We start from the raw sequence: 15,181 nt of genomic DNA, 5'->3' as shown, positions 1-15,181 counted from the left end.
TTTTCAATGGCAAAAAGAAGATTCCTTGAAAGAAAAGGAGGAGACAGTAGAAAGGAAGGGATTTTTTTTCCTAGAATGCTCCTGTCCTAATAAAGTTGTGAAGATTTTGGTATACTACACTGGACAATATGAAGTTTGAAGTTGATTTGATGTTATCCATTCAGTCATGTCCAATATGAAATAATATTGCTTATTTGGTGGATGTTGTCTTTTATGAGAAGAATAAGCTTTTCCAGTCACAGCATCTATTCAGGTCTCTCTGACAATCATCTATGAAGAACCAAAGAAAGAGAGGGAGCATACAGCTTACAGAAATGTGCAGAAATGTACACTGAATATTTTTATACACCTTTTCATCCAGTTCTGTGACTATATCTACTGTAAACTTGCAACTGTAGTTGGCTATGATCAAGAGATGGGTCTAAGATCATAGAAATATCTATGGGCACCCACTGGGGATCCTAGACTTCCATTATCCTTCCAACTCATAGGGGAGCCCAAGCAATAAATGAAGTAGATCTAATCTTCTCATCTCTGTTCTCTTCGCGTCATGACTAAGTAGATTAGCTCAACAGGCTATTGCACTAAGCAATCCTTATATAAGGAGAGATAGTTTGATCTAGGAGTTAAGGAACCAGGCTAGAAAACAAGAAACCATGAGTTCAAGTCCCACCTTAGTCGTGAAAACTAGCTGCGCAAACTTGGGCCTGCCACCCTCTCTCAGCCCAACGCATCTCATTGGGTTGTTGTTGTGGGAAAAATTGGAGAATAAAGGTATGTTGGATATGTTTGCCGCCTTGAGTGATTTATAAAAATTAAAAAAGTTGGACATAAATAAATGAAAAATAAATAAATATATATTCACACATACACACACAAATAGTTTATGGCTGGAACATGCTTATAGCTATATATAAATTAATGAGAACACCGTTATTAAAATACACACTAACCTATTTGGGGAAAATATTTTATCTAGTTCATATCCATTGTGTTTGTAATTAGGACACAATTTTTGCAAATGTTTTGTGTTAAAATGTTGACAAAATTGAATCCTTGCTTTGTAGATTCAGGCCACACATCTATCCATATGGAAAAAAATGATTATGAACAAAATTATTACTATAGTTTAAGCTTAGAATAACTTAACTTAGAATACCCAGAAGCCCATACAATTTTTCAATTCCAGATTAAAAAATAAATAAAATTCTATCGTATTATAGAATCCTATTATGAATAAATTTCCTAATAGATGTTTTGATCTAATGATATAACCATTGTGACAAAAAGTCACAAAGGCAGTATTGTTCAAACTCTTGGCTTCCTTTTTATGAACTGCCATGTTATCATGGTCCAAAAAGAAAATGCTGGATTCAGAAAATTTGAGAAAGTGTATAGTTTCTCAATCACAAGAAAAAAAATAGGAAAACCACTTGGAACGAGATTTAATGCATGGTCAAAAAAATAAAATAAAAGGGTAATATTCTTGCATGATATTTTGCAAACATAGTTGAATTACAAAGTATTCAGTTGTACTGAGTCACATCTGAGACATGGTTTTATATCTTGCAGCAGTGCCTGTACTTAATCCTGACAATCTTAAATTTCAGATCAGCTACTTACACTTTTTTGACATTACAAAACTCATGCAGTTTGATGACCTACATTGCTCTGGTCATCATTAATTTTTCACTAATGGTACTTAATAAATGCTCTCCAAACTGAAATTATGGTAGGTGTCATGTTAATATTTATTAGAGCTGGCCTTCATGCCAATTTTTCCATGCTGAAGTGTATTTAATCTTCTCAGTATATTTTATGTTTTTCACTACATGCTGATAATAAAGTATAAAAGGTTATTAGTTTTTAGAAATACAAAATTAAAGGACTTCTGGGGAAAGACAGCCTGCAAAAGTGGAGTCAGCAATCATAACAAAGATAAAAGAACTGGCCTTATATTTATCAATTTAAAACCTTATGCCACAATAAATGTCTTACATTTGGATCAAGAGTTTGTATTTATTTATTAAACATGTATCTGCATATCTTACCTAGAGGTGTTAGAGTTAGCCATGTGTAGAGTAAATCAATTAAAACATTGAGCTTTCAATGAGTCATACTAATTTTCTTAGAGGTTTCAGAACTGAAGTGCAATCTCATAATTTAGGGAAATTGTTAAGGTTTTTCTACCATTACTAGACTCATTTCTAATTTAGAAATTATTTTATTTTTCTTCTGTATTTCTCTCTATATGTCAGGTGACATGGTTTAGTGGAAGATGGGGAAGATGTAGAACTTGTTAGTATATTTGCAGTAGTTTCTTACCTCTCATGAAACGTTGACTTCTGGTAACGTACATTTGACACAGTATAGGTGTAATGGGAAGTAGGAATAATCTTGAGGAACAGAAGGAAAAGCTGCAACCAAGACAATGGTCAGATAAAATAAATCTGAGCCTGGGTCAGATACGTAGTTTGACTTAGCATCTCAGATATGAACCTCCTTGGTTCTCACAGAGATAAAGAGATGGGGCAGCATGTTCAGATTTACAAATTCTGTTATTGTTACCTTACAATAAAGTAGGACGCCATAACTCTGGTGTCCTAGTCTGGTCTACCTTGAAGGCCTGACAATTAAGGCTGTTAACCTATGCTTTCCTGGCAACAAATAGCTATATATTTCTAAGCCTGTCCCTCTGGCAGTTGGACGATTTCTTTGGGTAGCACTCCAGACTCGTTTGTCTACACTTCCCAAATCTCTCTCTTCAGCCCCCCTCCCTCTGGAATTTAAATTAGAAGGTGATTTCTTATGCTACATAATGACTGGCCAGTCATTATCACAAGAGGTATTTCCTCTGCAGTAAATTGGGAAATACTGTTCATGATCCAGGAAGCAAAACTCCTACAGGAAACAAAAACCCCTCCTGCATGAAAAACAACTCTTTTTTTTTTCTCCAGATGTGTAGTAAAATATGTGCTGTTGTGACTTTTTGTTCATGTTGCCTTAGTCTTATCATATTTTGATATTATTTTGATTCAAGTTTTCTTTTGCATACCAATGTTATTATGTTTATAGTGCAAAGCCTATACATGAATAAGGAAGGAAAAATTATTTTGAAAAATATTTTTGGAAAATTGTTTGGAAAAAGTGCCTCAGATCTTGCACAAGCATGAGCATAGAACTTCTCTTTTATTCATTAAAGAAGCCAATCTTGTTTTGGGCTCCTGTGGAAGCTTTAATAACTGCATTGAGGCACTGCACACAAATAAACACAGGATGGGGCTTGTATTTCAATGTCATTTTGATGAAATCATCAAATTCTGTTGATGCCTCTGGATGCAATTTCATTAAGAGTCATCTTCAGTCAACTCCTTATGACATGGTTAGGGATTTGACTTCAGCAGGAGACCTTGAAAACATAAGCAGAGTGCTTGAAAGAACACTGAATGAGTAACGTTCCTAGTAGAGATTGTCTTGGATGCAGAATATGGGTTTGACTATTGAATGCTAGTAGATGTTTGTTGTGTTTTAAGAAAAACCTAGGTGTATGCGAAAAACATGAATAGAGAAAGAAAAAAGTCAGTTCTATCCAAATTTTATTTTGAAATGAGAGAAGGAGAAGGAGAAAAAGGTGGAGGAGGAGGAGGAGGAGGAGGAGGAGGAGGAGGAGGAGGAGGAGGAGGAGAAGAAGAAGAAGAAGAAGAAGAAGAAGAAGAAGAAGAAGAAGAAGAAGAAGAAGAAGAAGAAGAAGAAGAAGAAGAAGAAGAAGAAGAAGGGGGAGGAGGAGGAGGAGTTCCCTTTGCATGTTAAACACACAGAGACTCAACTAAAAAGCAACAGAACAGGTAAAAAGTAGATACAGAATATAAAATAGGTGATATTATGGGTGAAAGTTGGTTTAGCCAAATGGGGCTGATAGTACTGAAAAGCTAAGCAGAATCTGATCTGATTAATAATCTGGATGAGGGGCTACCAAGATCCCAGACCTGTATGTTAGACTGGATGGGAACAATCACCAATCTGGAAAAGCCCTTGGCAAACCATTTCTTGGTTATCGCCAAGAATATCTCATGCGTGCTCCATATAATCAAGAGACCAGCTTTATTCACTGACGTCAGTTTCTATGTTTTGTTTCTTAAAGTGAAAAAATTCTGCCACTGAATTCAGAATCTCGCCACCTGATTTCAATACCACACTATGAAGATCCACGATTAAGCCATGGTCTGCCCATTCCTGGTCTAGGAAAAGGATTTACTAGGATCAGTTTCCCTTCTCTATTGCTACTTGTCCTAGAAGTTCCAATTATATTTTCTTATCAGATACATTTACTGATTTGCCTTATTTCATGCTACGCTATAATTGCTCCTAGTATTTTTGTCATTAGTCTATTGTAAAATACCTTGTAAACTGGACTATTCAAGTGCATTTTAATCTGGAGTCTGGAGAGCCTTTTCTTATTTCAAAAACTAAACCTATCCATCTTACCTTTTCAGTTGTTTTCACAGTGGTAGTTCACAGTAGATTGCTTTTTCCTCTTTTCTAAGGCCAAAAGAAAGGGGGAGGGGGAAACTGAAATGAAAAACAGTTGCTTTCATTATTGAGCTTGGCAATAAAGTGCTGCTGAATTGTAATCTCTGGCTAGGATTTTTTTAAATGATAAAAGCATCTATTTAAAAAAAATCTTTAACTTTATTTCTGCTTTTGCTTACTGTATTTCTATTTTTAGAGTATAGAATGCCAATAATAATGTAGCTTAAGCTTCTGCTCCTATCAATATTTAATTGGCTCTTTCTGTATTATAAGTTTCTATCAGCCGCATTATCGAATCAGTTTTTTCTTGAATATCACCAATGTCTTCCTGAGATTGCATGCATTATCATTTGAGGGTACGCATTCATATTTCAAAAACTACACTCTGCTATTCCAGGATAGAGCATAAATACCCAAACCATTTGGGAGTTAAGCATAATGCTATGATAGAACTAAAATGTGTAATCAGGTTATCTAAATGCCTGGCTCCGAATTTACAAGCCACCATCTTCCAGTATCATCATTATTTCCATTAAAGTATTTGAATCTTTAATGTGCCCATAAATCTTTATAGAGGTGGTAGAGAGACATAGGCAATGCTTTGTTTGAACTGTGTCCAGCTAAGCAGAAAAGAAGCCTTGGCAAACTCAGACAGTAGGTAACATCCTGTCACGCATGGAGAAAGGTCCAATGTTTCTCAAATGTGGTAACTTTAAAATGTATGACTTACCGTAACTCCCAGAATTCCCCAGCCAATCTTAAAATGGCCAAGTTTGAGAAAGATTGGATGGTCTAAGTGTTCCATAGCACACTGGAAACTTCAAATTGGTTACAACCTAGCACTAAGGAGAAAAGTGTTGACAGTGAGAACAATTAACCAGTTTGTTTTAAGCTTCTTTCCAGAAGTTGTGGGTACCCCATCACTGGAGGCTTTTAAAAAGAGATTGGAGAGCCATTTGTCCAGAAAGATATAAAATCTCCTGCTTAAGGAAGAACAGCCCCACGGTCCCTTCCAACTCTGTTATTCTCTATTCTGTATCCTATGGCTGCTGTTTTCCTAATTTTGCAATTTTAAAATGGATGCCTTTTCTTTTGTAACTGGCCTGCAAAGGACTGACAAAAATTAAATATATTCTGGACAAAATGAAGCTGCTAATGATTGTGAGGACTGTACAGGGGTGTCCTCAGGATATGACCTTAAAAGTTACCAGTGATCAACGCAGTAGGTCCCTCACTGATCGTGACTGAATTGATCTTCAGACTAAACTCCTCTGTAGCTAGAGCAGCTGATGGTTGAGTGGCAGCAGTAATAAGGACAAAGAACTCTTGCGGTCACTTGCTTGTATCCTTTTCTCTCACTCTGAATATCTAATTCCTGACACCAGAAGACAGTCAGTAAATGAGCTGCAGTGAGAAGGAAAGGAGGGTGAATTTCCATCATGGTATGCAAAAACACCAAGAAGTAGATTTTATAAGGAAACAGATCAAAAACTCACTTCTTTTCTCATTTTAAAGTCATCCACCGCAGTTGCATCAATACTGCGGTTCAAAAGGAGGAAATGGGGTGAGAAGTCAAGAGGAAATGGGGTGAGAAGCCTCCCACCTTTAAAGCATGAATGCAACATTGATGCATGTACAGAAGGGTGAGAGATACAGTCTGCATTACTGGGGGTTGAGTCAAGGATAGACTGGACATCTGACTAGAATGGTATAAGGCCAAATTGATGTTGGACTAGATAGAAGACCTCTGAGGTCCCGTCCAGCTCTATGATTCTGCAGAAACCCTTGATCAACTGAGTTTTAGACTGGCACTACTAGAAGATTATTGCAAGCCTGGAAACAAGGAGTTAAATTAGCAAGTGCAAAGCGTTTCCTAGCAACAAAGATAGTAAAGCATCATGTTTCTTTAGTGAATTAGTGAACTTTAGACAGTTGCTCCTTCCTTAGGAATTTTCTCTGTATATATGCTTGTTTTCCTTTCTACAAAATTAAAAGGAACTCTGCTTGTTTCAATAAAGACCTTTTTAGGACATTACTTTATTCTGCTAGAAACTCCCCTACAAAACCTAGATCCAATATAGCACCTGCCTAGCTTTCTAATATTGTCCTCAACCGTCACAATGCACAGGCTAGACAAACTTTAGAGGAGACAATCAGTTTTCAGACAGGAGAATCTATGTCATACAGGGCTTTATGAGGAATAACCAGCAATTTGAATTGTATTTGGAAGTCATCTGGTAACCAATACAGCTCATGAAGCAGAGGTAGTAAATGGGCATAGTGAGGCTCGCACATGATTGCTTGTGCCACCACAGTCCAAGTGTTGTTTAAGGGCAGTTCCAGATACAGCACATAGCAACCTTCCAACCACAAGATAAACAAAGCATAGGTGAAGAGGACCTGTAATCCAGGTAATTGTGGTGGTGCAATGGTTAGAATGCAGTATTGCAAGATAACTAAATGGTTCATTGCCAGGGGCTTGATTGGCTGGGTCAAGGTTGACTCAGCCTTCCATCCTTCCAAAGTTAGTAAAATGAGAACCCAGATTACTGGGGGCAATATGCTGACTCTGTAGAACTGCTTAGAGAGGGCTGTAAAGCACTATGAAGAGGTATATAAGTCTAAGTACTATTGTGATTGCTATTGCTACAGGTACAATGGCACAGAAGCTGTACCTAAGTATCTTCCTGGCTACAGCAGCCACTTATTCCTGGAGCAGGAACTGAGAATGCTGGAAGACTTCTAGATGATGCAACATTCACAAACAGGACAGTGCCATCCCTTTCAAAGTCAAAGATGATAATTTCCTGGCATTGTGAAGACCAAAAACTTACAACCATTTGGTCTTACTAGGATTGAGTGTGACCTGTTCCTCCACATCCAAACTTTTACCAAATCCTGGTATTAAGAAAAAAATTGATAGTATTGCTTGGTCAGCTAGGAATCAAAATATACCCACTGATAGAAGACTTTCTTATACAAGACTTTCTTTAATAGTCTCACGGAGATATTAAATGACTGTGGAGAGGCACACACTCTCCACGGCTTCAGGTTTGATCTCCGTCCTCCAAGCAACATTATGTGGGACCTGCAATGGAAAAAAAAGAACCACTGCACCACTATATCCACGCCACCACGCCTGGTCTCACAGCCATTCCAGAAGGATACCATGATCAGTGATATTGAAAGCAGTTGAGAGATCAAGGAAGAGCAGGATATCCATACTTTTCTCATCCCAGCTTCATCATAGGTCATTAGTAAATACAACCAATGTCATCTCTGTACTATCTCCTGGTCTGAAAAGGGTCCTTAATCCTCTGAAAAGTTCAAGGAATCCATTTTGTCTTAGTTTCTTCCAATACTTTCAAATAAAATTTGAAATAAAACAAACCAGACATTATGGTTTTGCTTCCTCTAGGGGTGTTCTGAGGGCCATTAAAGGATGCTGTGAAGTTCATACCTGGTCTATACAGTGGTGGGATTCAAATTTTTTTACTACTGGTTCTGTGGGCGTGGCTTGGTGGGCATGGCGTGGCTTGGTGGGCATGGCGTGGCTTGGTAGGCATGGCAGGGAAAGGATCTCCATTCCCTCCCCTGACAGGAGGCTACTGCAAAATCCCAATTCCCTCCCCACCCCACTTACCTGCTTTCCAGCTCCGTTCTCCTGTGCAGGGCAACCCAAGAAGACCCAGCTGATTAGTTGGGACTTGGAAGGCAGAGAATAGATGGGGGCGAGGCCAGTCAGAGGTGGGATTTGCCGGTTCTCTGAACTACTCAACCTTTTCACCACTGGTTCTCTAGAATTGGTCAGAACCTGCTGAATACCACCTCTGGGTCCATAGATAGCCCTTCCTGCTGTAGAAGATAAAGAAGATAAAAGATGATGTGGTGAGCAATATCAGTCTCAATGATATTATTTGCTCAGATATTGATAACAGACTAGAACTCACACTTTCATGTTTTCTATTTGGACATCTATCATGGAATTTTCAAGTCCTGGACTTTTGCCCCAGGATCCAGCCCAAAATGTAGAACTACCTATCAGCTGATCAAAGTATGTCCTGTTCCCGGAAGTTGAAAAATGAATGGAAACTGAACAAGGAGAGATCTAACCTGGAAATAAGGAGAAATTTTCTGACAGTGAGAACAATCAACCAATGGAACAGCTTGCCCTCAGAAGTTGTGGGAGCTTCGTCACTGGAAGCTTTCAAGAAGAGACTAGACTGCCATTTGTCAGAAATGGTGTAGGGTCTCCTGCTTGGGCGGTGTTTTGGACTAGATGACCTACAACGTCCCTTCCAACTCTGTTAATCTAAATCTAAATGATTACTTCAGTCACTGTATCTTTTAATGGATACCTCTCGGAACAGACCTGAGGACCTGCACTGAATTTGTTCCACAAGTCATATCTGAAAGCCATATGTCTATGCCAGAAGAATATCAATATGTGATTCAGACGTATTCCCAATTAGACAAGAATAACGCAAAGGCTTTTTTTTTTCAGTTATTCAAGGAAATGTGAGGAATAAACCATTCCTAGGTTGCCATAGCAACACATTTTTAAAGTTTGACTCATATGGTTATATGATAGTTATCTGATGGGGAAGAAAAAAACATGAAACTGGAGGTCATATGGCATTTGTTATATGAAAATAACGATTAGGCTCATTGTGTTCCTGATCTTAAAAGATTCATTGAGTGAGCAGAACTGAAGCACATACAGTCAAATGCATAGGGGTTTCTCCAGCTAATCAGCAATCTGTATTAAAATGAATAAGTACGTAATTAGAATGAAAGATAGGAAGAGGGATTGAAGATTTTTTTTTTCAAAGATGCAGATGCATCTAGCAACCCCAATGATTAAATATTCAGGGCTTAGAATTCTTCAGCTGTTAGATCTTAAATGTTTCTGAAGTATTTTTTGGCTTTAGTGAGAGTTAAATAGTATTTGGAGGCTATTTGATGGCTTTATTCTTCATTAAATGTTTGTTTGTCGGACTTTCACATTGCACCAAGTTCCCCCCCCACCCAAATTCTTTATCTGAGGATCCTTTTGGACTTGTACTGGACATTCTCTGATGATTTTACTATATAAATGAGCAGATAACAAAACAATGAGAAATCCTTGCCAGGAAGGTTGAAAAAACATCCTACTAATTTTCATGCCTTCAATTGCATGAGGATCCATCGTCTGGCTTAGCCCAATTTTTTTCCCACTTGTCCTGTCTTGTATAATGTAATTTTTATTTCTGGAATTTGGAAGAACGAAGAATATAAAATGTATTATGCTATCACATCTGAAGTCATGAGCCATTTAATTTTCACCTCGGTGAGATATATCCTGAGAGAATTGCATTCTGGGTACTAATAAGAAATGAGCTAGCAACAGTTAAATTCCTCTCAACTCCCACTCTGATGCCTTTTCATCTAAATAAATCTTCTAGCTGCTTACTTGTTCTCAGGTGATTCAGAAAAGAGATAGTTCATACTAAAGAAACAGACAGGCAACACCATGCTATGACCTTATCACTCATAGAAATTCTGGGTAGCAGAAAAGGTTATGGATAAGATGGACTCGGGAGTAAAAATGGTTTTATTTTCCACAAAGCAGAAGCTAGGAGCTCTGAAACAGCAATTAAAGCCTTATTCACTGCACCACAGGAAGGAATAACAGGTGGTTTGAATGATGCTGAACTTGTATAAGGAAGCAAAACTGGAAAATGTTCATACCAACCCTAAGGACTTCCTTGTATTTAATGAAAAGGCACTCTGTAATGGCCAGTTCCCCACTACTGAATTAAACTCTGCTCTCTGCCCATTTTAGGTGCCTCTGCCTACATCTCCAGACCTTCTTCTGCCTTGAATCCATTGTGATTTCTTGCCACACTGTGTTGTCCAGATTTACATACTGATGGATTTTCTCCTTTGGCTTTGCAGACATCCTCTTTCACCTCTCACCAACACCAGTTGAGACACTGCGATGCAAATGTGGTAAGTTTGTTCTTGTTATACCACATTGCCGTTTTGTCTCTCCATTTGATTCATGTAGGCTAGTTTGCTAGCCACTCTTCTCACACCTTATCTGAGCATCTTGCAAGATAAAAATATATGGAAAATGAAGAAAACTTTTTAAAAAGTTGTTCCATTCATAACTGTGTGTCAATATTTTTAAATTAACTAAGGAACACCAAATTGGATTCTAATTCAGATAGTATAATCAAACAGGCACAGATCCTGCTCTGACTGAACAACTAGTAAGCCCCTCAAGAGCTGGACTCACTAGCTTTTGAGGGGACGGGAATTGAAACCAAGACAGGAAATGATAAATTTTCAAAGCGGAACTTCTGTAGGGATGTTTCATCTACATTGCCACCATTTTGATGCTGTGAAATACTGTGTGGCACAAATATACAGGTAGTCCTCGAATTATGACTATAGCTGAGCCCAGACTTATGGATTGTCCTACGGTTGTGCCCAATTTTACAACCCTTTTTGCAGCAGTTGTTAAGTGAACACCACAGTCATAAAAGCAAATCTATTTTGTCCAATGGGCGCTTTTGCGAAAGGTAAATGTGAAAGACCAGCAAAGACCACCAAAACCCACAGTCACATGACCACAGGATGCTGAAAAAGGCTGTAAACATGAATCAATTGCCAAGAACCCAAAATGCAAGTATGTGACCTGAGGGGTGGAAAACGTTTGTGGCCATCATTACTTGGGTTGAAAGTATCTTTTGGGAGTCTGTCATAACTTCAAGTGGTCACTAAATGATCAGTCATTAACTGATGACCACCTGCACTCCTTTCCTCCTCTGAAAAAAATGGTGGAACTTTGCTCTCCCTTGCTAAATTGATATCAAAAATTGGGAGTGGGAAGGGATTGAGGTAAAAGGAATTAAGGAAAAGCTAGCACTGACTGAATGGCAAATGTTGAGAGAGAAATGATTGCATTGCAAATTAGTCAGTGATAAAAGGAAAAGAGTCACATCCCTTTCTTCCCACAAAACACATCTCTGGTTATACCCATAAGAGGTCACTTTGCCTCACCTCCAAAATAATGGATGGCAAAATGTAGATTTTGAACAGCTTGAAGCTAGGATCAAGTACTGATGACCTAAGGAAGCAAAATTATTTTGATTCCAGTACACACGTGGATGATTTAAGGTGGTTTAAATATGAGCTGTGAATCACCATGAGTCTATCCGGAAGTGAAGAGAGAAGATTGGGGTTCTTATTATATTGTTTATTTTTATGGGTGAATTCATACCTGAAATTTTAAAGTGTAGTTTATTTCTATTATCTTTTTTTTTTTTTTTGAATGGGTAAAAATAGCCTGGTTTACACATGATGCTAAATGATGAAACATCTTTTATAAACTAGAATAGCTGAGTTCACATTTCATGCTAAGCCAAACCAACAAATCACTCTGTTTCTACTGGTGGCCAACAGCCCATTTTCTTCAATATATTTCTGGCTGTTCTTTCCAGCCCAAATTAAAGAAGGTTTTACTTTCACATCTTCTTCCCAAAGACTACTTGACAGCAAGCAGCCTCCCACCCTCCACACAAAGAAATGTGAAATGTTTACGAGAAACATTAAACAGCCTAGAGCTGCATTAAGGGTAGAAAAGGAAAACCACAGCAAATCGTTTGTAACATTGCGTTGGCTTGCTGAACTTCTCACAATTTGTTCAGTTTATATGTAACGTTCTGACTTCTGCTCCGGGCTACCACGCTTCTTGTTTTAGAGATTCCGTTTCTCTAAATTTAAGCCCCTAGCTCTTCTTTGCCATGAGTTAGTCCACGCAGTCTATTTCTCCTGGGTGATTGACACCTTACACTCAAGCATTTATGGCACTCCTAGCCCACGATGACTGATGGTGACACTTCTGGCTGATGGAAAGATTTGCATCTTTTGACTGTTTCAGAGGGAGGAGGAGCACTGGAGACCACAAGCTTTGGTGCCCTACGCCAGTACTTCCTCAGCTTTTGCCTAAAGCCACTCTGCTTATTATGACAGAGAAGAGGATAAATCCTGTTTCCTTTTTTTTTTACTAATAACTGTTGCATTCTGCATCCAGATTATAAAAGGAATTTGGCAGTGGAAAGCCTGTCCTGTTATTTTTCAGGCAATGCTAGTTAACAACTGAAGGCAGGAAATGTGCCCAAATTCAAGAGAGAGAGAAAAGTGCTTTGAGATGAGATTCATTTAAAATTCCTTTTTTAAAAGCAGCAGTCACTTTGTTTGGGACAATATTAAGTGAAACGTTCAGGTGTTGTAGACCCTGTCCTGGAGATATAGCACACTGAATTTCAGAGGGATCAGTGGCAAGTCTCTCTGTAAAGGAGCTCTTTATAATTTGGAAGGATTTATTAAGCTTTACAGTAGATCCATCTGTTAACGAAGAGGATTGGTGAACTTGAAAAGAGAGAGAAATTGGAGGAGAAGGGAGGAAGATCCCAAAGGCTGCAGCATCTGAAGACATTCTGCAGCCCAGCTGTCAGTTCTTCCCCTGGGGAGAAATGCTGGATGATTTAATATCTAGATTAGAAAATAGATCTATCTGTCAGTCATTTTACTCCACTCCATTCTTCTTTCCCTTCCTCCTCTCTCCACCTTGAAGTTCTATGTTGTTATGAAGAAATGCAAAAACTCAAGGTCAACTTTTCTACCATGTCACAAACTCATCTTGGACCCTAATACACTGCACTGCAAATGAGCTTGTTCTGCTAATTGCCAGCTTACCTGAGCTACTCTGAAGCAGATTGTTCTCTGGAAGAATGGGATATTTATGGAGCCATTTCCCTATTGGAAGGAGTTCTTGCTTGGCATCTCCTGGAACCCGACCTTCAATGAATCCACCAAGGCGTGTAAGGGGACTGCCTGGTTTTGTTCTTCTCCAATAGTGGCCCTGTGAAAGTTTACATATTGACAGGATTCTTTCAGGTTTACTTTCTCCACAGTCTCATGCAAAATGCCCAGCTCTGGTTATGTTTCTGTTTTATTTCCCTTTTATGTGGGGATGGGGGATAGAATTTTACTACAGTAGAACATGCAACTGTTTGCTGTTATGGCAGTGATTTCCATGTCTTCTTCTGCTCAAGTCTAGATGGTCACAGATCATTTCCAACCCGCTTTTGATGCACTGGGGAATGGAAAATGAGAGTGTGGAAGTGAAACATTTTGCTCATTTTACTTGCAGACACCAGCATTATGTGTCATTTTTGGCATTTACTGCATAATTTTTCCATGTTGACTACAGACATGAAAAAAAATACTGTACCGGTGTTCAGTATTTTGACATAATCAAAATCAGGGTTTGAGAATATTCCCACTTCTCTCTAACAAGAGCCACAATACTGTCTACAAAAATCAGTTGATTTTTCTCCCCATAGATCAGTTATTTTCATCTCTGCTTCCTCAGCCTTTTATATTCCAGATGCCTTTGCCAAAGCGAGTCTTTAATTACTGAACTACTGAAGCTAATTCATACTTTGCAACCATATATTGTCATGGGGCAGTTTGTTTTGTCATTCAACAGTCCTTAAGCTTTCCAAAATTACACGTTTGACAAGTCTTTCACAGGTAAAAGGAAATCTGCCATAAGACCTATAATAAATATTTATTATCGATACAGTTAAGAGTAATTTTACAGATTTAAAAAATATATTAATTAATAATTCTGAATATTTACTTCAATGCAAATACTTTCTGAACCATTTAATTATTCTCTTTTAGAAATAATTTTATTAATCCTGTGTCACACATCCTGTATGGAATATACACTGTTCAAAAAAATAAAGGGAACACAAAAATAAGACATCCTAGATCTGAATGAATGAAATATTTTTATTAAATACTTTGTTCATTACATAGTTGAATGTGCTGACAACAAAATCACACAAAAATTATCAATGGAAATCAAATTTAGCAACCCATGGAGGTCTGGATTTGGAGTTACACTCAAAATTAAAGTGGGGAAAAACACTACAGGCTGATCCAACTTTGATGCAATGTCCTTAAAACAAGTCAAAATGAAGCTCAGTAGTGTGTGTGGCCTCCACGTGCCTGAATGACCTCCCTACAACACCTGGGCATGCTCCTGATGAGGTGGCAGATGGTCTCCTGAGGGATCTCCTCCCACACCTGGACTAAAGCATCCCCCAACTCCTGGACAGTCTGTGGTGCAACGTGGAGTTGGTGGATGGAGCGAGACATGATGTCCCAGATGTGCTCAATTGGATTCAGGTCTGGGGAACGGGAGGGCCAGTCCATAGCATCAATGCCTTCATCTTGCAGGAACTGCTGACACTCCAGCCACATGAGGTCTAGCATTGTCTTGCATTAAGAGGAACCCAGGGCCAACTGCCCCAGCATATGGTCTCACAAGGGGTCTCAGGGTCTCATCTCAGTACCTAATGGCAGTCAGGCTACCTCTGGCGAGCACATGGAGGGCTGTGCGGCCCCCTAAAGAAATGCCATCCCACACCATTACTGGCCCACTGCCAACCTGGTCATGCTGGAGGATGTTGCAGGTGGCAGAACGTTCTCCACGGCGTCTCCAGACCCTGTCACGTCTGTCACATGTGCTCAGTGTGAAACTGCTTTCATCTGTGAAGAGCACAGGGCGCCAGTGGCGAATTTGCCAATC

At 38.8% G+C, this 15,181-nt stretch overlaps 1 long non-coding RNA gene across 1 annotated transcript in view; it reads left to right on the top strand.

Moving 5' to 3' along the window:
• Positions 1-13,230, top strand: part of LOC148132860 (uncharacterized) — a 35,015-nt gene extending 21,785 nt beyond the window's left edge. The window contains exons 2-3 of the long non-coding RNA XR_015750042.1: positions 10,468-10,521; positions 13,154-13,230. This is a non-coding gene — a long non-coding RNA (uncharacterized LOC148132860). The remainder of the gene's footprint in view (positions 1-10,467; positions 10,522-13,153) is intronic.
• The last annotated feature ends 1,951 nt before the right edge of the window (positions 13,231-15,181 follow it).

This window comes from Notechis scutatus, chromosome 1 (assembly GCF_049901735.1).
Source record: "Notechis scutatus isolate UNSWTSFEM ecotype Mainland chromosome 1, rNotScu1.2, whole genome shotgun sequence".
Lineage (NCBI taxonomy): Eukaryota > Metazoa > Chordata > Lepidosauria > Squamata > Elapidae > Notechis > Notechis scutatus.
Note: the sequence above shows the minus strand (reverse complement) of the source record. Positions and strands in the feature narration are given on the sequence as shown.